The sequence below is a fragment of the Canis lupus genome, chromosome X (assembly GCF_048164855.1).
Source record: "Canis lupus baileyi chromosome X, mCanLup2.hap1, whole genome shotgun sequence".
Classification (NCBI taxonomy): domain Eukaryota; kingdom Metazoa; phylum Chordata; class Mammalia; order Carnivora; family Canidae; genus Canis; species Canis lupus.
This window is the reverse complement of record NC_132876.1, coordinates 10,717,924-10,741,449: the sequence shown is the minus strand read 5'-3', so window position 1 is coordinate 10,741,449 and position 23,526 is coordinate 10,717,924. Positions and strand designations below refer to the sequence as shown.

Sequence of the window (23,526 nt, the reverse complement as noted above, 5' to 3'; positions counted from 1 at the left end):
AGAAGCTAAGAGGGATCCCTGGGTGGCGCAGCGGTTTGGCGCCTGCCTTTGGCCCAGGGCGCGATCCTGGAGACCCGGGATCGAATCCCACGTCGGGCTCCCGGTGCATGGAGCCTGCTTCTCCCTCTGCCTGTGTCTCTGCCTCTCTCTCTCTCTCTCTCTCTCTCTCTCTGTGACTATCATAAATAAATAAAAATTAAAAAAAAAAGAAAATAATTTAAAGGTTTAAGGATGTGGTTCAAAGATAAATGTTATTTTGACTAAGATTGATTGGGGATTGATCATACTCAAGGGGCCAATGGTGACCCCTATCTCACCAAAAACAATTACAGAAGGATGAAGGTATTGAATAGAATAAATGAGCTGGGGAAGAGGGAGAGAGGAAAAGTGGACCAATCACTGTATTTCTGACATTCACAATTTAACATTTCCTGAAATAAGAGTATATTTTGTAATTGAAAGGATCTATGTAGGTCTTAAATGTGGCCAGTTACCTTTTGACTGAATTATGTTACTCCCTCCTTGGCCCCTCCCACCCAACAAAAAGATGATCCATCTAGGAAGGGAAGCAAAATTAAGAAATTTACATGTGTTTGTGCTGAGCTGAAGTCATTCTGTAGCATTGCTTAAGTACTTTTTTTTTTCCAAAAGAGCTCTTTTTATTAAATACTTCTCCATCCTATTATTTCCAGCTAGTGGAAATCCATCATAAGTATTTAAATCTCAAAGATGAGCTAGATTCTAAATCTGCACCTCATGTTTCTCAGCTGAGTCTCTTCTTCAAATTATATATGCATTTTCTGTATCTGTATTCCGATTCATTTTTCACACTTTCACAGTCTGGGATGGGAACCATACATTTGGTAGTTCTTGACCTATTTTTAAATTTTGTCAATTTTTTTTCAACTTTTGCCTTTGCCCGGGAGGAACAACCACTTTAGATTGAACCGCATTACAATTATTTTTGTAAACTGAATCCAAATTGGGTCGCAGTGCTATTTTTGTCTCTAATCAACTTAAAAGTATTTTTTCCCCACTATTTCTGCTTTATGGGTTTCTTTCTAGATATGTTTGCTCTTATTCTGAGGACCTTGCTAGCTGTAATTCTGGGATATAGATAACTGTACGGTGTCATGATCAACAACTATTTCCAGCTTGTTCTTGAATAAAATCTTTGAAAACACGCTCTCATGTTTCCAGCCCTCTGTGGCCTCAAACTATCATGCTGAAATGACTCCCAACCATTAGAGTTTACCAATTTTAAGTGATTTTACTTTCCACCATCCAAATCACTAGTGTTTCATAAGATTGAAAGGATCATCCAATTCAATATCCTTATATCATGACCAACAAAACTGATGCCCCCCAAAATTAAAAATTTTTTCCAAAGCCATATAGCTTGATAGTAGCCTAGCCTAAATTAGAACTCAAGACTCTTTACTTTTGCCACAAGGCCTTTTCCACTCTATCATAGTATACTTATTTATATGACTAGTGTCTAATTCTAGTTCACTAGAGTCAACTTAACTTATTTTAAGTTCCAAAATATTTGTAATATTCTGGTTATTTTAACCTTTGACTTAAGTTTTTGTGAAAATAAAGATAACAGTATCTATTCTTATCCTGATCATCCCAAATTATCTCTATTGTCATAAAAGATGTCTTCATTTCCTTGTATGGTAGGAAGCACATTGACATAGCATTTTAATTTGAATTAATGGTAGCATTTAGAAAGGAAGGCCAGATCAAATACTATAATTGATCTTCATTATAATTCCAGTAAAGGCCAGCAGCTATATAGTTATAGCCATGTTGTGTTATGAATGTTTTGAAAAAGTAATTAAATGAGTGGCTCTGGACAAGACATTAGAACCATAGAACCAAGGTGATAAAGTCAATGATGCAGATCCGAAAAAACAAAACACAACATAACAAACCCACTAAAACAAAAAACAAAACCTGAAAAACACAACCCACAGTCAAAATACTTCCTATATTTAAATATTGTTGCCCATGATTTTAAGTCTTAATATCATTATTTTTAGAAATAGGGTACTCCTAGGGACTCCAAATGTTGGCATGAATTTTTTAAATGTTTTATGAATTAGGACAAAGATTACATGTTGTTATAATGACATTTGGAGGCATTCAACAACACAATAGCATAATAAATCTATGGCTATAGACCAGAGAAACCTCATTGTCAAAGAAAATGTGTAACCAAATACAAAAGTGAGAATGGTTATGTACTTGAGGGGTGTTAAAGAAAACACCCTCTGTTTCTGTTACAAGTGTTTATGTTCTAAGAGAATGATACAGTCTAAAGTAAAGCAAAGTATTAACTCATAGCTCCTGTGTAGTCTAATTCTTTTAATTTTTTTAATAATAAATTTATTTTTTATTGGTGTTCAATTTGCCAACATACAGAATAACACCCAGTGCTCACCCCGTCAAGTGCCCCCCTCAGTGCCCGTCACCCATTCACCCCCACCCCCCTCCCTCCTCCCCTTCCACCACCCCTAGTTCGTTTCCCAGAGTCAGGAGTCTTCATGTATCTAATTCTTTTTAAATCTACATGTAATACTTGAGAGGTGGATGCAAAGGCAAAGTCAACTGAGATAAGTAAAAATTCTGTTCAGAAAAGCAATGGTAGGGGCGCCTGAGTGGCCCAGTCAGGTATGTGTCTGACTCTTGATTTTGGTCATGTTCTCAGGGTTGTGAGATGGAGCCCTATGTTGGGCTCTGCACTGGATGTGAAGCGTGCTTAAGATACTCTCTCTCTCCCTTTGCTCCTCCATCCTTCTGCCCACATCCATCTCCCTACATCTCTAAGAAAAAAGAAAAAAAGAAAAAAAAGCAATAATATATTTTGTGACACACTAGGTTGTGATTCTGCTAATAATTCCAAATTTGCAACTGGCTTTAAAATCATTAAGGAGTGGTTCTATCATGTGGCAATAAGCAAAGATTTTCCCAGAAGAAGAGTCACAGGAAGCCCATACCTCTGATTTTTGTTATTTCAATTTAAGAACAGTTGTACACATTCAAAAAGAATTGGAAAAATTATCAGAAAAATCAATGATTAGAGCACCTGTCTTTCAATTATGTGGGTGGGTCATCACAGAAAATACTCCAAGGGGAAGAGAAGCTAAATTACTGAGATAATTTCTTCCATTTCCCTACTCATTTTTCATGTGTAAGCTCAATACCTTGCGTTCTATATTAAAAACCTTTTTTGGCCATTTGTTGATGTTACTGATGAATTCTGACTTCTCTTCATGGTCTTTATTCAAATCTGAGAGCATATATTTTAAAGTCAAAGGAAGACAAACTTGTAAACTAAAACAAAATGTTTCCAAGAGGGGACTGAGGGTTAAAAACTACAATCAATAGACTGGAATTATCTGGGGATCTTTAAAAAAAAAATAGATTCCCTGGGCTCACCATAGACCCTTCTGTTATGGAGTACAGGGATATGTATTTGTAACTGGCTTCCCAAGTGATTCTGATGCATCTAGGCTGGCCAGTCCCAGTGATTTTGGGGAACCACTAAACTGTGCAATAGCAAACATTTAGCTGCTAAGGTTCTCTAGGACTTCTCTAATATTTTTCATAGTCTGAAATCATGCTTTTTAAAACCTGAATTCTTTTCTGAGTCTATTTATAAGCCATGGAAAGTAGTAGGGAGAGAACCATTCCCATTAAAATTCCTGATTAGAGCAGTCCCCATCTGGTATTTTCATAGCAGCACAACAAGAGAAGTGGGTACTTTAAGATCTGTGCAAACTTTTACCTGGTTCTATACCTGAAACTAATATTGCACTACATGTTAACTAGCTGGAATTTAAATAAAAAACTTGGGGGAAAAAACCCTTTCTATCTGGTAGAAGGCCTATTGACCTGAAACTTTTATTTGGAGGATGTTTCAGAAATAGCTGATTGGGTACAGACTCACTGCTTTTTGTTGGAACTAAATAAATGTATTGTCCCATTTGTCATAAACACTACCACTCACCAAAAAACACGCTAATATTTATGGAATTTATGCACAACTCATCTGATGCAGTTCTTAAGATGACAAAGTTAACAAAATCAATGTAGTTACTACACATAGAATCATCAGTTACCCAGATTTTTAGGCAATTATTACAGAAGAAAACTACAGATCTTCAAGCCAGTCATGAAGATGTGATGGGGAGAAAGTATTATCAAGTAATCAGGTGGTATATTTGCACCATTTGCCACTTTACCAAAGTAGACATAAATTGTTTGCAGCACTGTGATGGTAAATGGAAATAACCACATCTCTAGGGGAAAAGAAATATGATTTGTATCATTTAGCCATGTTTTGTGGCATTTTCAACTACCATAGCTAATTTCAAACCACCAAACTGATGTCACTATCTGAAGAGTTGAGAAGCGTTGTACATAGTTGCCTCTCACAAGCTGGCATGATCTGGTTCCAGCACACCACTGGCTGTGTGTTTTATGGTTATAGCTACCAACTGGTAAGCAAGGCACAGTTCCATCTTACCTCCTCATTCTATGACAGCCAGGATCACTGCTAGGAAGTGGGGGAAAAAAAGAGAAGAGGAAAAGATTCCTGCTCTCAAAGAGCTCTCAGCCTTTATGGAGAAAATGGATAAGGAGAAAGACAGTTGTTCTGTCCTAAGTACTTTAAAGAGAATGAGCACCAAAGCGGGTCATGCAATCCTATATGGGGATTCAGAGAAGGCTTCCCTGAGGTGGTGGTATCTAAGCTGAATCTCCTAGGGCAAATCTATGGGTCACACTTTGATAAACCTCACATGGGGTATTTTGCTGGGGGCAGAAGAATAGCTGAGTTTAGAGAGGCAATCAGGGACCACGTTCTAGAGGAACTTGAATAGCATGGTTAGGAGCTTATACATTACCCCCATTGTTAATGAAGGACCTCAAAGGGTTGGAAATTATTGGATCCAGGGCAAAGAATGCTTTTAGATGAGATGGGGATAGGCTGGGGGTAGAGACAGATATTGGGCAAAACTCAAGGAGCTTATACATTCCTGTAAGCATAGGATTTACTTTGATACAGGCTGTAAGGCTTTAATAAAGTTATGAGCTTGTTTGTGGATTGGTTTCTAGTTTCCTGTCAGGTATATACAACTAGTTTGTAAGTTTCATGAGTAGAATATGGAAGTTTAGAATGTTTCCAATTACACAGCTGTCTCTGAACAGTCATGTGGTGGTAGGGAGAAGAAAAATATGCCTGTATTTTATTGAATGATTCCATTTCCACCTGGAGTTTGATTTTATGTAGCTATACCCCCATATGATACTTAAAACAAATAATAATAAAAGGAAAAGCACTTCCTTTGTTTAGTCATTTTTCAATTAAAAATACATGCAAAATCAACATGAACATGTAAATGTATTATCAAACTTATTACATCACTTATTAGTATACAGAAATGTTGGATATCTCTAATTTCATCTAACATTTACCAGTTATTTATACATTAATGTCTCTTTCTTGGCAAAAGAGCAAAGATTTTGAATACAGATCTCTCTCGACTTACGATGTCTCAATAAATCTATTGTAAGTCAAAAATATTAAGTCAATAATGGATTTAATACACCTAACCTCCTGAACATCATAGCTTAGACTCGCCTACCTTAAATGTGCGCAGAACACTTACATGATCCTATCTATGGTTGGGCAAAATTATCTAACACAAAGCCTATTTGGTAACAAAGTGTTGACTGTCTCATGTAATTGATTGAATACGGTGCTGAAAATGAAAAACAGAAGGGTTGTGTGGGTTCAGAAGGTTTTAAGTGTCTCTGTTGTTGACCCTTGTGATCGCATGGCTGATTGAAAGTTGCAGCTTGCTGCCACTGCTCAGCTTCACAAGACGGGATCAGACTGCATGTTGCTAGTCAAAGTTGAACCATTGTGAGTTGGGCACCATCTGCACTCAGAAAATTTCTAATTATGAAAGAGTAGTTGTGTTGTTTTAATAATACTTGGAAATCAATTGCGGTGGTTTATAATAACACGTGTATGCTACAGAGAAAATGACCTTTGATTTGACTGTGCTCTGGGATTTGTGACATTGTGTTCTATTCTCAAATCAGCTTCCGATAACGAAGCCCTATATTATCAACACAGGTTATTTCTCGACTCTAAAATTCAGTAAAACAGCGTTTTCTTTAGAAAGGATTTGAAGTATTGGATTTATTCATCACAACATAATATGTGCCCACTTCAGTGTTAAATATACTAAAAATAATTCACCCAATTTACTAGCATTAACAAATAAGCTAAGCAAGTATATAAAAGCACTGCTGCGTGAAAAATAGAGAATGGAGACATATTTTGTTTAACTGTTTCTTAAGTAGGGAGACATGCCTAGTTCTATGTGATAGGACTGAAATGTTCTTGATGTTTTAGCCTGTGCCCCATATTGCACAAGCAATGTTTTAAATATTCTTCAACCTCAAACATTTGGTTAAAAGAAGATAAGGTAGTTAATATGCATGGGTGAATGTATGCTCTGTCTGTGGTTGGAAGCCTTTATTTAAAATAAAAAAGTGAGCCACTTTGCTGACTCAATCGGTACAGCATGCGACTCTTGACTTCAGGGTTGTGAGTTCGAGCTGATGTTGGGTGTAGAAGTTCCTTAAAAAATAAACTCTTTAAAAAAAGTGTAATCTGCATTATGCTATAGTAAGAATGTTAAAAATCTCAGTGATTTAACACAAGAAGGCCTCATATTTGCTCATTCTACATATCCCATACAAACAGGCAGTGAGATTGGGTATGGTAGGTTCACAGATCAATGGATGGTCTACCTTGTGATGCGGCTATTTCAACTGGGGACTTCTGGAGCACCAACGTCAAGGAAAGAGAAAGCATGAAGACTTTCTCCTAATCTTTTTTATTTAAAAAAATTTTTTTATTGGTGTTCAACTTGCCAACATATAGAATAACACCCAATGCTCATCCCATCAAGTGCCCCTCTCAGTGCCCGTCACCCAGTCACCCCCACCCCCCGCCCACCTCCCTTTCTACCACCCCTTGTTCGTTTCCCAGAGTTAGGAGTCTCTCATGTTCTGTTTTGGAAGGAAGTGATAGAATCATTTCCACTCATATTTCATTGGTTAGCTTTAAGCACATGCTCCCACGTAGCGAGGGAGAGTGGGAATGCAGTTGTCTGCGTTCAGAAAGGAGAGGGGAACTGGATGTTTGTGAATGCTGGAATACTGACCATAAAGAATAAAGGGCTAATTGTTAAATATATAAAATCAGAGCAGGACAAATCCAGGCATGCCATTAGAATTTGTTTTTTAGATTCTACGTGCTTTAGCTCCAAGAGCCATGGCTTATATGATTTCATATCTTTAGTGGATATGACAAGGCCTGACACATAGGCATTCAAAAAATTTTTGTTTGAATGACGATTTTCCCGGAATCCATAGAAGAGTGAGAGTTTGAGTTGTTGGAATTGGAAGTGATATCTGCACCCAAACTGCAAAAATACTAAATTTATTAGATAAAAAAGATATAACCAGTTGATAATAAGTCAACTGATATACATCAGTTTGGTGTAAAGTTAATCCACAAGTTCAACATGATCACCTGTTTTTTTTTTTTTTTCCTCTTTGTTTAACTGTTTCTTAAGTAGGGAGACATGCCTAGTTAAAAGAATTCTAAAAGCTGGCTGAACTGAATTGAAGTAGCCAATCAAGGAAAGCTGTCAACATCCCACATATGCCTACTATAAATTCCACTGCACATGCCGCTAAGGTGGTTAACCTCAATCTGTGCTGTTCTGGTATCCACAGAAACATAACCTGAAAGCTAGAAAACATCTTAGAAAGTATTTGGTCTTGGGATGTTAACTAGTAGAGCACTACTCCTCAGTCCTCTGCCTGTGGCAGATATTTTGCTATATATTTATTTGGGCTTGTGAGTTGAGGGCCATGCAGATAGTTTTCTATACAGACCATGGGCTCACACAGTAAGGTTTTGTGCTATCAACTTTATATGATTTGTCTAATGCATTCCTTACGATATTAAGGCATGTAATATTATTCTCATTTTACAGGTGAGGGAACACAACCTTAGGGAAGTTAAGTATCATGCTAATGGCTACACACCTAGTAAGGGGGTCCAGGAAATTTTGATTCCAAATCCAATACTCTTAACTACTGCTCTTAGCCATTATGAAATAATGCAGTCAAAAAAAAAAAAAAAAAAAAGGGCAGCCCCAGTGGCTCAGTGGTTTAGCACCACTTTCGGCCCAGGATAGGATCCTGGAAACCCGGGATTGAGTCCCGTGTCGGGCTCCCTGCGTGGAGCCTGCTTCTCCCTCTGCCTGTGTCTCTGCCTCTCTCTCTATGTCTCTCATGCATAAATAAATAAAATCTTAAAAAAAAAAAGAAATAATGCAGTGACAACAGAGTGCAGTGACAATATTGAACCTGGACACTTAGAATCTTTCTGAACACCGTGACCCAAGCAAACACTTCCAATCAGTGCTGATTGGAAGGTATTGACAGTGACCAAAATTTATTTTCAACTGTCTTAAATCACACGAGAAAACCGAGGTCCAGAAGGAAGAGCCTGTCCAAGGCTACCCTCGGGGAGATAGCGTCAGAACTAGGAGTAGGAGAACTCTGCAATCCAGACTTGGAATCCCAGGCTCGTACATGGGGATGTCTACTGATATCTCTGCTCCAGCAAGGGTGGCAGCTCAGAAATCGGGGACACTCCATTCTCTCTCTTTTTTTTTACTTTTTATTTTATTTATTTATTTATTTATTTATTTATTTATTTATTTACTGGAGTTCAATATAGCATAATACCCAGTGCTCATCCCATCAAGTGCCCCCCTCAGTGTCTGTCACCCAGTCACCCCCACCCCCTGCCCACCTCCCTTTCTACCACCCCTTGTTCATTTTCCAGAGTTAGGAGTCTCTCATGTTCTGTCTCCCTTGGACACTCCATTCTCATTTGACAATGGACCCACAAGAGGGCCCAGTTTCAGGGCGTGTAGTACTTGAATACTTCTAGAAGACTCAGTGAACACTTCTTCAATGTTTTCTCATAAAGCATTTAGTCAGACAAATTAGGTGTGCCAAGGGTAATGCAGAATTTTAAGGAAGACAAGAATTTCAGTGACAGCTTTAGTTTGATTACTCCCAAGTAGGCTAAATCATGTCTGGTGCCTCTGGTCACCAGTGAGGCCAACTCACAAAGCAGCAAATCCAGAAAGTCACAGAAAGGAAAATGCCACAGAAGAGGAAGAGAGGATAAGAAATAGGAAATGGAAAAGAGATAAAACGATAAAATATTTGTTACACTGATTAGTAGAGAGGGGCTTAGCAAAAATTCTCATGCCTATTCCTGTGAAGTTCAAGTTCAGTCATTTGGGTCCTCAAATTTAACACAAAGTATCTCACTTCAGCACGAAGGCTGTAGCTTCTTCAGTGCTTGTTGGTTTAAGATCTTCTTTTTCCTCCCTTAATTCCTCATTTTGTATGGTCTGGATTTCACCCTTTCCCACTGAGCCAGTTGCCTAGGTCACTGTTTTTGAGGCCTTGAAGCATACCAAGGACCCTCAAAGGCAGGCTGTGTGCCTGCTGTTTATCTCAGGCCAAAGCTGTAGTGAATCTCCTCGTCTGATGCGTTTAGGGGCTAACTCAGAGATGAGAGCTAGCTTTGGATGAGAGGTTTCGGGTTTGTAGAAGCACTTGAACCTTTTCAAGAAAACTCTTTCAATTTCCAAAACATGAAGGGTTACAACAAATGAGGGCTCTGGATGTCTTCACAGCAACTTTTCTTACAATTCATTTTCTGTTCATGCATTGCATGCACTGTGCTCTTCACATTGCTAAGAAAGCAACAAGAAAGGAACCTCATTTTACTGCATCTCATTGTGTTAGCAGAACAGAAACGTTGAATGAAAGACGGAAATTAGTGAGGGAAATTCTACATTAACCTTAAGAGCATCTGACAGTACATCATATTCAGTGTAATTTAAACACCCGAATAGAGCAGGCAGTTTAATTAAAGGAAAACTATGAGCTACAAACTTCAGACAATGATTCTAAAGGGTGCTTAACAATATCTGCACTTAACTCATTTCGATTATTTCCAAGGCCCCAGTACCATTATTCTGAGTATCTAACATCACTAAGTTAAGAGAGTTGTAAATGTCAGCCTTGGAAAATGACAATCCAATGTGCTAGTCTAGAAACTAATGTTCATGATCATTGTTGATAAAGTGTACTGCTCTTATGTCAGGGGTGTCAGGCAGGTGTGTGTGTGTGTGTGTGTGTGTGTGTGTGTGTGTTAATGGAAGCGCAACCTGATATTTTGGTGTTGCCAAGAGAAATCTTGCTGGAGAAGCATAAAACTTCAGTGAATTCACTACCAGTCCCATGTCTGACCTTCAGCCTTAGTGTCAGAGATTCTTCTTTACATTGGCATGGGGCGGGGGGCGACAATTGCCTTGGTATATGCGTTACTGTTGCCTCTCATAGGAGCAACTGCATTCCCACTTTCCCTTGAGGCTAGGTGGGATCATGTGAGTAAGTCTAGCTAATGAAATATAAGTGGAAGTGATTATGTCACTTCCCCTCCAAGGCAGTGAAGATATCCAGTCTGCAGCCTAAGGGCCTGGGAGGTAGAGCCACTTGAAGATGACTTCGTTTAACTCTATGGACTAATTTTATTGTCTCATAGACACACACTCTGAGAACAGTCCTATTTTGTTCACTCACACTGTGGGGTGGAGGCTAAATTTCTCTCTGATAAGTTGTGTGAAAATCACTTTTTCAGGGACACCTGGATGGCTCAGCGGTTGAGCACCTGCCTTCAGCTCAGGGCATGATCTCAGGGTTCTGAGATCAAGTCCCACATCAGGCTCCCCTCAGGGAGCCTGCTTCTCCCTCCGGCTACATCTCTGCCTCTTTCTCTGTGTGTGTCTCTCATGAATAGATAAGTTAAAAAAAAAAGAAAATCACTTTTTCAGCTACTATTAATGGAGAGATGAGGAGGCTTAGACTGAGGTATGTGTGGAGAGCTTAACATGAATTGTAGTCACATATATTCTAGAGAAAGGAAGAAAAACATAGAAAATACCTTCTAAATTAAACCTAGTAATTAGGTCTGAACTTCAAGAATAGCAGGAATGGAATCCTATTACCCTGATTTCTGAGGCTGATCCTTCAAGATTAATGTCTGTTGATGACTGGACCCTTTTGGTACACCTACATTCTTGAAAGGGCACTTTTTCTTGTTTTCTAATGCTGAAACTCTGTGACAGTGCCTACTCACCCTGGTCACACTGTTATTTTATACACCAGTTTCAGTGACTGGATCCATTATTTATATCCCTGCTTATGTATTTCCAATTTGTTTCCTTTCCCACTAGTCTCAGAGGGCTTAGGGTTAGGAATTAGGGTTCTGCTTTGTCCCCACTCAATCCCTCCAGGAGTTCAGTTGCTGCAACTTAGGCCCATGGTTCAGACTGGTTGCCTAGTGCTAGACCTCCCTAATACTGATGATTTGTCTTCACTAGATCCCTGCTTATAGTTGATGGCTAGACCATCTTGGTGCACCTGCATTCCTTAGAGGGAAGGGCATGCATTTGACCTCTAGACAGAATTAACGACAGTAACCCTGGGGGCTCCTGGTGACACTTATAAATTTCATGGATAAAAACAAAATCTTATAAGCTTCTACAGAAAAATAATAGGTAACTTAAAGAAGGAAGTGACTCAGATCATTATAAGATAATCCAATCTGCAACAGTGGAGGCTATGTGAGAAGAATTTTATTTACATATTCATAAGAATAAAGGACTTTGATTTTACAATTTGATCCTCACATATATTTTTCGTATGTGAGAAAGGAAAAAGGGCATTTTTGATATATGAGGGCTTGGAAAACAAAACACAACTTTAAGGAACCACTCCAGCTTACTGAAAGATGAATCAGAAAAAAACTAAAGTTGGGAGAAGATTAAATATACAAGGAGCAATAGTGACAATAAAACATAGATAAAATTGAGTAATTGTTGCTAATGTACATGTGAATTATCATGAAAATGTTAAGAGCAGTTTCTGGACAGAGAAAATAAATTAGCTCTGTAAAATATAGTAACTTAGAACCCACATTTCAAATAAATGACACCAAAGATAAGAAGTGGGGAAAGAATAAAAATATTCAAAGGTTCTCAACTCAGTGCATTGTGGATATGTAGTCATCTTCAGTTTTTGTACATTAATACATCAATATTCTCTTCAAGTAGGTGTTTTACAACATTTAGGGTATAGAGGAATTATGCAGTGCCTCTTTGAAATTAGTAGCAAAGGGAAAAGAATGCAAAAGGAAAAAATGAAGCATTTAGAAAAAGATAAAAAAGTATACTAATTAAATAGAAAATTAAACAATAAAGTTTTAGAAATAAGACCAGACATATTGGTAATTATAATAAATGTGAATGAGTGGAATTTACCTGCTTAAAATAAAAGTTGTGATTAAATGTACTGCTCACAAAGAAAATACCGAAATTAAATTATATAGAAAGATTAAAAATAAAGACATAATTAAACACATATTAGGAAAATACAAATCAGAAAGTAGGACAAGCAATATTAATATCAGAAGCAATAAAATTTTAAGCCAATAGTATTGTGCTCAGAACAATATATCAGCAAAATCCATAAGGTAAATGCTTTAAGAATCAAGAATTTGATGAAAAACACAATCGCATTGAAAGACATTAACACAGGATAAGTAGGACAAAATCAATAATGATATAAAAGAATCAGATAGGTGTAAATGAGGTTGATTTAATAAGAAGAGAGCAGTTTTTCTAACAACAAAGAATGTATATTTTCCCCACATGCCTAGGGGACTTCTATTTTTTAAATTAAAACTTTTTAAAGAATTGAAGTATGTAGTTAACACACTTATAGGACTTTTTAAAAAATGAATCATGTTGTTGAACTAAGAGAACATTTTAATAGATTCCAAAAAGTCTAAATTTTATAGGCCTTGTTTTCAGACCATAATGCAATTATGACTGTTAAATCAAGAGCAAACAAGAAAAACCTGTGTGTGCATGTGTATACGCACACACACGCGTGTGTGTGTATCTGTGTGCACATGTGCAGATGGGTCATTGTGTATAATAGTAGTAGTGATAGAAGCAGTAGTAGGGTTAAAGAAAAATTGGTACAGTTTGAAGCAAAAGGAGACTGCAGAGGGCTTTAAAAGAGATGTCTCCAAACAAATCAGTCAGACAAAGGACAAATACCATATGATTTCACTCATTTGTGGAATTTAAGAAACAAAACAGAGGAACATAGGGGAAGGGGGAAAAAGAGAGGGAAACAAACCATAAGAGACTCTTAATGATAGAGAACAAACTGAGGGTTGATAGAGGGAGGTGGGGGGGGCCGGTGGGCTAGATGGGTGATGGGTATTAAGGAGGGCACATGTTGGAATGAGCGCAGGGTGTTATATGTGAATGATGAATCACTAAATTCCATACCTGAGACCAATATTATACTATATGTTAACCAAATAGAGTTTTTTTTTTAATTTTTAATTTTTATTTTTCCAAATAGAGTTTAAATAAAAACTTGAAACAACAAACAAAAGAGATATTTTCAGGAAAAAAAAAAGACAACGATGTGAAACAAACTGTAAGAATGAAAAAACAGAAAGTATTATAGAATAATGGAAGAACTTTATTCTTTTGATAACAAAAACAAAAGGATACTTAAAGGCCCTGGGAAACAACAGAAAACAAAATCCTGTACAAGAAAGTCATACTCACAAATGTAAAGCAAATGAAAATGGAGAAATGTTTCAAGTACAGTGTAAAAAAGGGGAATCCATTTGACTTACATGGGAAAACCTTGTCTTTATATTTTATTTGTTTATTTATTTATTTATTTGGATTTATTTATTTATTTATAAAGATTTTATCAATTTCTTTAGAGGGAGAGAAAGAGTGTGTGTGTATGAGTGTGAGTGGGAGTAGGGACAGGGGGAGAGGGAGAAAGAGAGAGGATCTCAAGTAGACTCCCTGCTGAGCATGGAGCCTGAAACGGGGCTCAATCTCACAACCCTGAGATCATGACTTGAGCAGAAACCAAGAGTTGGAGGCCTAACTGACTGAGCCACCCAGGTGCCCCATTTTTAAACATTTTTATGTATCTTCAAACTTACAGAAAAAGTGGCATAAATACTGAAATTTTATATACTATCTTCAGACTGACCAACTGTTTCTCTTATATTTCTTCTGTTCTGCTAATTTTGGGCTTATTTTGATCTTCCTTAACATGACAGTTGATATCATTGAATTGAAACCTTTCCTAATATAGATGTTTAGAGTTCTAAATTTCACCGTATGTAATGCTTAGCAGCATCCCACATATATTGTGTTTTCATTCAATTTAAAATGTTTTCTGATTTTTTTTTATCTCTTTGACCCATGGCTTATTTAGAAGCATGTTATTTTTCAAATATTGTGGATTTTCCAGATATTTTTCTGTTATTGATTCAGAATTCAATTATAGCCAGAATACATACTTTTCATGGTTTGAATGCTCTTAAATATATTGGTATTTGTTTTATAGCCCCAAGCATGGTCTGCCTTGATAAATGTTTCATTATTTTTTAAAAGAATGTATATTTTTCTATTGTTGAATAGATATTCTAAATTGTTAATTAGGTCAGGTCAATTGAGAATTGTTCAAGTATTCTGTTTCTTTCATAATTTTCTGTTTACTCATTGTATCAATTGAAAGAGGGTTCTTAAAATCTCCAATTCTAATTGTGGATTTGTTTGTTATTCCTTTCAGTTCTATCAAGTTTTGCTCCATGTATTTGGAAACTCTGTACTCTTGATGAATTAATTGACCATTTTATTTTTCCTTCAATTATGAAGGATAATTTTGCTTGAGTACAGATTTCTAGGTTATGTTCCCCCCCCAACACTTTATTTTTCATTTTATTATTTTTAAAGATTTTGTTTATTTATTTGACAGAGAGAGCACGAGCACAAGCAGGGGAGTGGCAGGCAGAGGCAGAGGGAGAGGGAAAAGCAGGCTTCCTGCTGAGCAAGGGTGGCTGTGCAGAGCTTGATATAGGGCTTGATGTGGGGCTTGATCCCAGGACCCTGAGATCATGACCTGAGCTAAAGGCAAAGGCTTAACCCACTGAGCCACCCAAGTGCCCCACCCCCAACACTTTAAATACTGTACTTCACTCTCTTGTTGCTTGCATAGTCTATGAAGAGAAGTTGGATATAATTCTTATCTTTGTTTTGCTATAGGTAAATTGTTTTGCTCCCCTTCCATGGCTTCTTTAAAGATTTTGTCTTTGTTTTTTTTTTTATAATTTGAATATGAATACCTAGGTGAGATTCTTAACAAATTTATTCTGCTTATTGTTCTCTAAGAGTCCTGGATCTGTGGTTTGGTGTCTTTAATTAATTTTGGACAATTCTCAGTCCTCCTCATCTTTGTGTATCTACTATTTTTCCCCAATAGTTATGTGGTGGTGAGGTGTAGGGGAGGGAAGGGTTCTATGTTTCTATGATTAATTCTCAATCTTTTAGTGAGCCAATGCTCTGGATTATGAACTTCCCATGAATTTGAATTTCCTCCCCCCTTAGGTGGGGCAGGTTGATTAGAATGAATTGGAGTTTGTTATTTCCCTTCCCCTAGGTGATACCGTTCTGATAATACCCCAGAAGGTCAGGCTTTGGTTAACTAATTTTCTCTGAGGGCAAAACTTTACACAAATAACATAATGCTCTAGTATACTTCAAAATGATTTTTTTCCCTTCCTCCTGCCAGAAGCACAAGGGGATTTTTTTCTGATATTTATTGTGGGGACCTGGTCTAACTCCTAGAGGTAAATCTCAGTATCATGGTGGTCCCCACACAGGTGGTGCTGGTGGCAGGACCAAAACCAAAAGGGGTTGTAGCTGAATTCACAAGGGGATGAATGGAGCTGTGTCTGAGTCTGTTAGCTGGACCACAGTTGGTATGCCACCAGAGCATGGACCAGCCTTGTCAAAATGGCCTTGCTTTAGGGGCTCCTGGGTGGCTCAGTCGGTTAGGCATCTGCCTTGGGCTCAGTTCATGATCCCAGGGTCCTGGGACCCAGCCTCAGTTTGGGCTCCCTAATCAGAGAGGAGCCTGCTTCTCCCTCTGCCCCTCCCCCTGCTTGTGCTCTCTCTCTCTCTCTCTCTCAAATAAATAAAATCTTAAAAAAATGGCCTTGCTTTGGTTTTTGCTCCACCAGGGTTTCACAAGCTCCTACTTGAATCCCAACAGTCTTACAAAGGTAAATGTTTTTGTCTGTGGATGGCTGTCAAACTATTGTTGCTGTGGGAGGATTTAGATGGGGGACCTCCTATTTTGCCATCCTGCTTTCAAATATGTTTTAAAGAGACTTAAAAATAGGGGGAAAAGAGTTGTTTACCCCCAAAGTTAGTGTTTTCAGTGCTTTGAATTGGGTTGTATGGATCCATATTTTCATCTGGTAGGATTTTCCTCCCGTTTACAGAATACCTTCCATATTGTTTGGTAGTGACAGTCGGATGGTGATGAATTGTTTCAGTGTTTTTTTTCCCCCTGAAATAGTCTTTATTTTGTTTTCAGTTTTGAAAAAAATATTTTGTACTGGGTATAGAATTCTAGGTTGAGAGGATTTTGTGCTTTTAATACTCTAAAGATCTCACTCCAATGTTTCTGTTTTGGACTGATTCCAAGAGGTCTGCTACCATTTCTGACTTTTATTTTGTTATACCTAATACATTTTTTCTTATTTATTTTAAAAGATTTTACCCTGATCTCTGATTCTCAGCTGTTTGATTATGATGTCTGTCCGTTTTCTTCATGATCTTGCTTGGGCTTTGAGCTTCTTGGATCTCAGGGATTATAATTTTCATCAAATCTGGGAATATTTTGGGCTTAATTTTTCAAACCCTGTTATTATTTTATTCTAGAACTTTAAATTCATATATGCTAGGTTACTTTTTGTTGTCATAGATCTCTTACAATGTGGAGGTTTTTTTCCATTTCCTTTTCCCTATCTATTTTGTTTTGAAAATTTTCTATTGCCACTTATCTAGTTCATTAATTTTTTATTTTTCAGTGTTTCCACTGAAGTCCCTGTCAGCATTGTGCAAACTCCAAATTCCCCTTCGACTCTGAAACTCCCAGAAGCTCTTTTCATGAAGCCAGGGTAGGGTAAGTGAGCTCTATCATTATTTTTTTTTCAATCTCTGGCTGTCAATAGATAATACTAAAGATGATAAATCATGAAATAATGATACAATATATCTGCTTCTCCTGCTCCTAGAAAAGTATCTGACACATATTAGGTGGTTAATACATTTAATACTTTAATAGATGAAAATAGGATTGGAGGTGTGAAGGGTCAGTTAAAGTGGATGCTTTTCTTCACAAAGTCTTCTTTATTATTTGCCTTTTAAAATGTGACCATATTCATATATTTATTTTAAACGTTATATAGAAAAAGTTAAATTGTTTAACTCCCAGTTTAACTATAAACAAACTATATCCACATAACTCATATCTGCCAGAAAATTTAATATGAATATAATACTTTGCTCTTCAGAATTTGCTCTTCAGAAATAAGCATTCTTCCTATTCATTAAACAACATGGTTGATTACTTTAGATTATCCACATTCTATTGCTGCATTAGGCAAAATTAGCAGAAAGCAAAGTACCTGAAACCCATTCTCTAAATCAGAATTCTTCAATGTACGGTCCATGGAACATTGGTTGCCTTGTATGTATTAACTATTCCATAAGTGGTTTAGTGGTTTTTTTAAAAAAGATTTTATTTATTTGAGAGAGAGAAAGAGAGAGAGACAGAGCAGGGTGAGAGACAGAGAGAGCACAAGCAGGGGAAGGAGAAAAGGGAGGAGGAGAAGCAGACTCTCCACTGAGCAGGGAGCCTGACATGGGGCTTTATCCCAGGACCCTTGGATCATCACATGAGCTGAAGGCAGATGCTTAACTAGCTGAGCCACTCAGGCACCCCTGGTTTAGCAGTTTTAAAAGAATAATAAATGAAGTAAAAATTTTAAAGTAAGATGAATTTCACAGAAATTCTCTTTCAAATTTCATTATTATATTTTTAAAGATTTCACATGTATAAGACTGCATTGATCATTTAATATTAACGGCCCTTCCTTTAATAGTCACAGTTCATCTCAGTTAACATACTTGAATGTCATTAAGAAAACATTTTTGCAATCTGTAACATGCACACAATAAAAAGAACAAACATTAAACATACTTGAACAATTCAGTGAAATTTTACTAAGTAAACACACCCACATAACTAGCACCCATATATAGATATACATTACCACCAGCATCCCTTAAACCTCATGAGTGCCCCTTCCAGCTCATCATCCCTAAAAAGGTAATTGTTTTCTCATATGTGTCAGCATAGATTTTTTTTTAGCCTTTATGTAAGTAGAAATACACTGTCACGTCACTTTAATAGTATTTTTAATGTCTGCAGTATATGCGTTTTTCATTGTAATTAATCCATTAAGATATATCCCCAATTCACAAAAAAATGGATCAGTGGCTGCAAACAGTGTACTAAAGTGTAAATGTAGCAATGAAAGAAATGGTAATATAAATAGTACGATCCAGAATAGCATCATAAACATACCTAGAAAATAGGACTCCAGTGAGAACAGGGAACATGTATCTGTGAGTTTAAGTAGGAAAAAAAGAAATCTGTGAAAGTGCTGGTTTCACTAAAGCATGCAGAAAGGAAAATTGAAACCAAGAATAATGAAAAGGAATATTTGAAAGATTAGATTTTATTGAACCAGTGGTAAAATTTCCCCTAGTTATATTCAGTGTTACAAATTTTGCTAAGTGACAGCCTAAATCCATCAACAATTTTATATTGTTTTTCAACAAGACATAATGATGTCACTGGTAAACCAATCTTTTCCCAACCAAATCTGACATATATGTATCCAGAAGGGTATGGATAAATGTGCTACTTAAACCAGAGGAAACACAAAGAATACATGGGTATCTTTCAATATCATACTCATTATGGCAAAAGAGGTGCAATGAGATGTAAGTAACACTCTGAAGAAAGTTGTTAAAATCAGTTACAGGTATTTCTCATGAAAGCATAACTGGTATGGGAATTGTGTTCCTGCTATAACTTACTAGAGAAGTGGGAATAAATAGTATATATGAAATAACTGTTTGCAAACAGTAGGTAAGAGCCAGCACAGGAGTTTGAGCCCAGAGAGAAAGGAAACAGACAAATTGAATCCTACTTTTTCCATGAGTTTCTATCTGGATGCAATTTCTAGTCTACTACACAGGAATGGGAAACCCAAGAAATACTTAGAAGCCTTGCTCAGTTGAGGAGACAGATATAATTGCTCAAGGAAACTGAGGGGGCTAGAACTCTGGGAGATACCAGAGAACAAAGAGCTATGCAAGAAAGATGGCTAGAAAGGTATTTGAATGAATATTAATCTTAGCATGTTTAGAGTGAAACTCTTTGAGGAGCCAAGCAAAATCCAATTTTCAGGGAGATGACAAACTGAACAAATTTCAGAGCTTACAAAACTCCCCAAGACATTTTAATTCCTACCACCTATAGTGAAGAGACTTCCTTGCAAAACTAGACTATGTAGTAGAGAACCAAGAATGGTCAACCTTAGTAGCAGGGATAACCTAGGCCTAGAAAAAAGTCCCTTCTAGAGCTATTCCAGCAATTCTTAAGTATAAGACTCAAAGGGATCATGCTTATCTACAAGCAGGTTAACTGCTTTCCAAAACAGAATTCAACAATGCTTAAAAGAAGAAAGAAAACCCCCAAATAACTAAAAATGAAATATTACAATGGCTAGCAATCAATGACAAATTATTAGATATGGGACAAAACAAAAAAATGTGAATCATAACTTAGAGAAAAAATAGAGGCAATAGTAGCTGGCCCAAAATTGGCAAAGAAGATGAAATTAACTGACACGAAGTATAAGAGAGCTTATTTAAATTTGCTCAAAGACTTAAAGGAAAGCATGAACAAAACTAAGAAAGGATTAAAAAGCTATTTTTAAAACTCCAAGTAGTACTTCTGTAGCTGGAAACCGTAATATCTGAAAATGTTTAAGAGCAGATTGGGTACTTCAGAAGAAAATTTTAGTGAAATAGAAGTTACAGTAATAAAAATCAGCCAAAATAAAGTACAGATAAATAAAAACACTGAACACAAAAAATGAACACTGCCCTCACTGACTTGTAGAAAAGCGTCCCACAATCTAACATGTGTAACTGCAGTTTCCCAAAGGGAAAAAATGTTTGAATATATGTTGGCTAAAATTGTCAAGATTTAATGATAATCTAAAGATGCAAGAAATGCAACAAAAGCCAAACGAAATAAAGAAAACCATACCAATGTACATCCTAATTAAAGGAGGGATCGCATGAAAAAATATTAAAAGAACTCAGAGGGAAGAAAGATATCACTTAAAGAGCATGAGAATGGGTATAGTGGACTCATCAGAATCTATGCAAGCCACAGATATTGGAGTGGCATTTTTAAAGTACTAAAAGAAAAAAAAATATCTAGCAACCAATACTTATATCCAGCAAAAATGTCTTCCAAATGAATGCAGAATATAGATTTTTCAGACAACCAGTAGGTGAGAGAACTTATCTCCAGCAGACTTGCAGTACAGGGATTGATAAAAAGACTTTCTTCGGACAGAAGGAAAACAACACCAGATGGAAAATTTGATCTCTTTCTAAAGAGCTGAATAGTACTAGTAATAGTTAATATGTGGGTAAAATAAAATGTTTTCCTATTTTTATTTATTTTTTATTTTATTTTATTTTTATTTTATTTTATTTTTTTGTTTTCCTATTTTTAAATTTTTATTTTATAGCTGACTTTAAAACAAAAAATGCTATTGTATTCTTGGATTTTTAACATGCATAAGTAGAAGGTATGAGAGCAACAGCACAAAGAATGAAGTGGGGAAATAGAAAAATATTACTTTAAGTTCTTACATTCTTTGGGAAACTGTGTAAGGTTATTTGAAGGGAGAACGTGATAATTTACAGAAAAACAAACCTTGGGCCGCCTGGGTGGCTCAGTGGGCTAAGCATCTGCCTTTGGTCAAGTCAGGATCCTGGGGTCCTGGGATGGAGCCCCACATTAGGCTCCCTGCTCCGCGAGGAGTCTGCTTCGCCCTGTCCCTCTGTCCCTTACCACCTCCGACTCCACTCGTGCTCTCTCATGCCCTCTGTCTCAAGTAAATAAATAAAATCATTTTTAAAAATCAAATCTTTAGGAACCAACTTTAAAAAGTAAATCAAGAAGGTACAGCTTATAAGCTAAAAAACCCTGCAAAGTTAATAATAAGAGTTATATCTAGTGAAAAAGCAGAAGGCTGGTTGGGCAAAATATGACAGAGAACATAGGAGATCACATGATATCAGTGACACCCAAAGTGGAAGAGTAAATATCTATCAAACATGAAGATATTTTTCTTTAAAATTTGCTTTACTGATGTGTAAGGTATGAACCAGTCCCCTGTATATGTGTCACGTGTACCTCTGGAAGAAATGCTAGATCACATTTTGTTTTGTTTATTGCTCAAAGCCCACATACAATGGAAGAAGGAAAATTTTGTAACTCGTGGTTATTTTGTAACTCGTGATTAAGACTAGAGAAGCTGGATCCCTGGGTGGCGCAGCGGTTTGGCGCCTGCCTTTGGCCCAGGGCGCGATCCTGGAGACCCGGGATCGAATCCCACGTCGGGCTCCCGGTGCATGGAGCCTGCTTCTCCCTCTGCCTATGTCTCTGCCTCTCTCTCTCTCTCTCTCTGTGACTATCATAAATAAATAAACATTTAAAAAAAAAAAAAAAGACTAGAGAAGCTGCATTAGGAGCCCACCTGAAGGAGGACCAGCTCTGTGTGAAGAAAGTCGCAGTTTATTTCGAAAATAAAGACCTGGCACCTGAATGTCATTCTACAAATTGCTGTAATCACAGAAAAAATAGTTATACCTCCTGAAGTGAAGTTAGTGAAAGTTGTGAAAGTGATGAAACTATGGATATTGAAAACATGTTTTCTGCATGCTGTGTATAGAAATGGCAAAAGAAAAAGAACATTCAGTTAAGAATGATTAGCCTTGAGGAAAAATAAGCACATATGAATTTTTTAAGGGAAAGATGAAATAAAATCTTGTCTTCACAGCAGACACAGTATTTTGAACAGCCTAAGCCTATGATTTCATGGACAAAGCATCATTATGTATAATACCGTGGAGAACCTATGAAAATATCTTAAGTGCAAATGGTTTCCAAAAGGATTGGCAAGAATTTGACTGTTCCCCCAAATCTAAAGATCTTCCTAAACGCATTGGAGAAAGAAACTAATGACATATCATTAGGCATAGTTAAAACTCATACTTAAATGCTTTACTAGAACATGTAGAATATTTTTGAGAGCCAAATGAAACTGGAGACTAGAATTGGAACCTATTCTCTGACAAGTTGAAATATCCAATGTTCCAGCTATTGAGTGCAATGTGCTTGTCAACTTTGAATCTGATGGCGCACTGATAATAGTTTTTATTGAGACATGTCTCCCTAATTTTGGGCTCCTCATTTTGTCTTAATATCCCAATTAATCTGAAAAGGCCATGAAATACTTGCTGCAGTCTCCAATATCCTAAAACTGTGAGTTAAGATTTTATAATTTTAAATAAATAAAGAGTAAGAAAAGAAACTGACCATCTGGCTCAGTCAATGTATAAGTCAGATAGATGTAGATTTCTGGTGAAAAAGTCACATTTGTAGACTATAGACTAAAATAGTGTTATTTTATAAAATAGGAATATATATGGTCAGAATTAATTTAAATGTCATTATGCATGACGGGCATAAAAGGGACACAAGGGAGGCAAGAATGCTTGAATAGAGACAAGGTTGGAGATTTTTCAGTAGTTCACGAGAAACATGACAATTGTGTGGGTAAGAAAGTTGCAGTGGAGATTTAGTTTAATGCATGGATACAAGGGTAGGTGCTAAATCTATGGGACATGATAAAGATAAAGTGAGGAGAGGAATCAAAAAAAGGCCCATGTTTTTGGCTTCTGTAGAACATTTTATCTTTTATTGTGAGTAAGAGCACAGGAAAAAAGAACAAGTTTTAGGTGACAGAAAGAACATTCTCTTTTATCATGTTGAGTCTAAGGACTGTGAAAACTCAATAGGAAGATGTCAAATAGGAAGTCATTTATATGAATCTGGTATACAGAAGAGAGATTTTGATTGGACATTAACATTTTGAAGTCATCAGAATACCTATGGTAATTAAAGCCATAAATTTGATGACATCATCCAGGAAGCATGTGAGTGAAGAATGTATAGGGCAGATCTATGAGGAACTATACGTTCCAGGGGAAGACAGAGGAA

General features: G+C 36.8%; 1 long non-coding RNA gene across 1 annotated transcript in view; it reads left to right on the top strand.

Moving 5' to 3' along the window:
- The window catches only part of LOC140628823 (uncharacterized), a 90,471-nt gene extending 73,196 nt beyond the window's left edge, over positions 1–17,275 (top strand). The window contains exon 3 of the long non-coding RNA XR_012026764.1: positions 17,174–17,275. This is a non-coding gene — a long non-coding RNA (uncharacterized lncRNA). The remainder of the gene's footprint in view (positions 1–17,173) is intronic.
- The last annotated feature ends 6,251 nt before the right edge of the window (positions 17,276–23,526 follow it).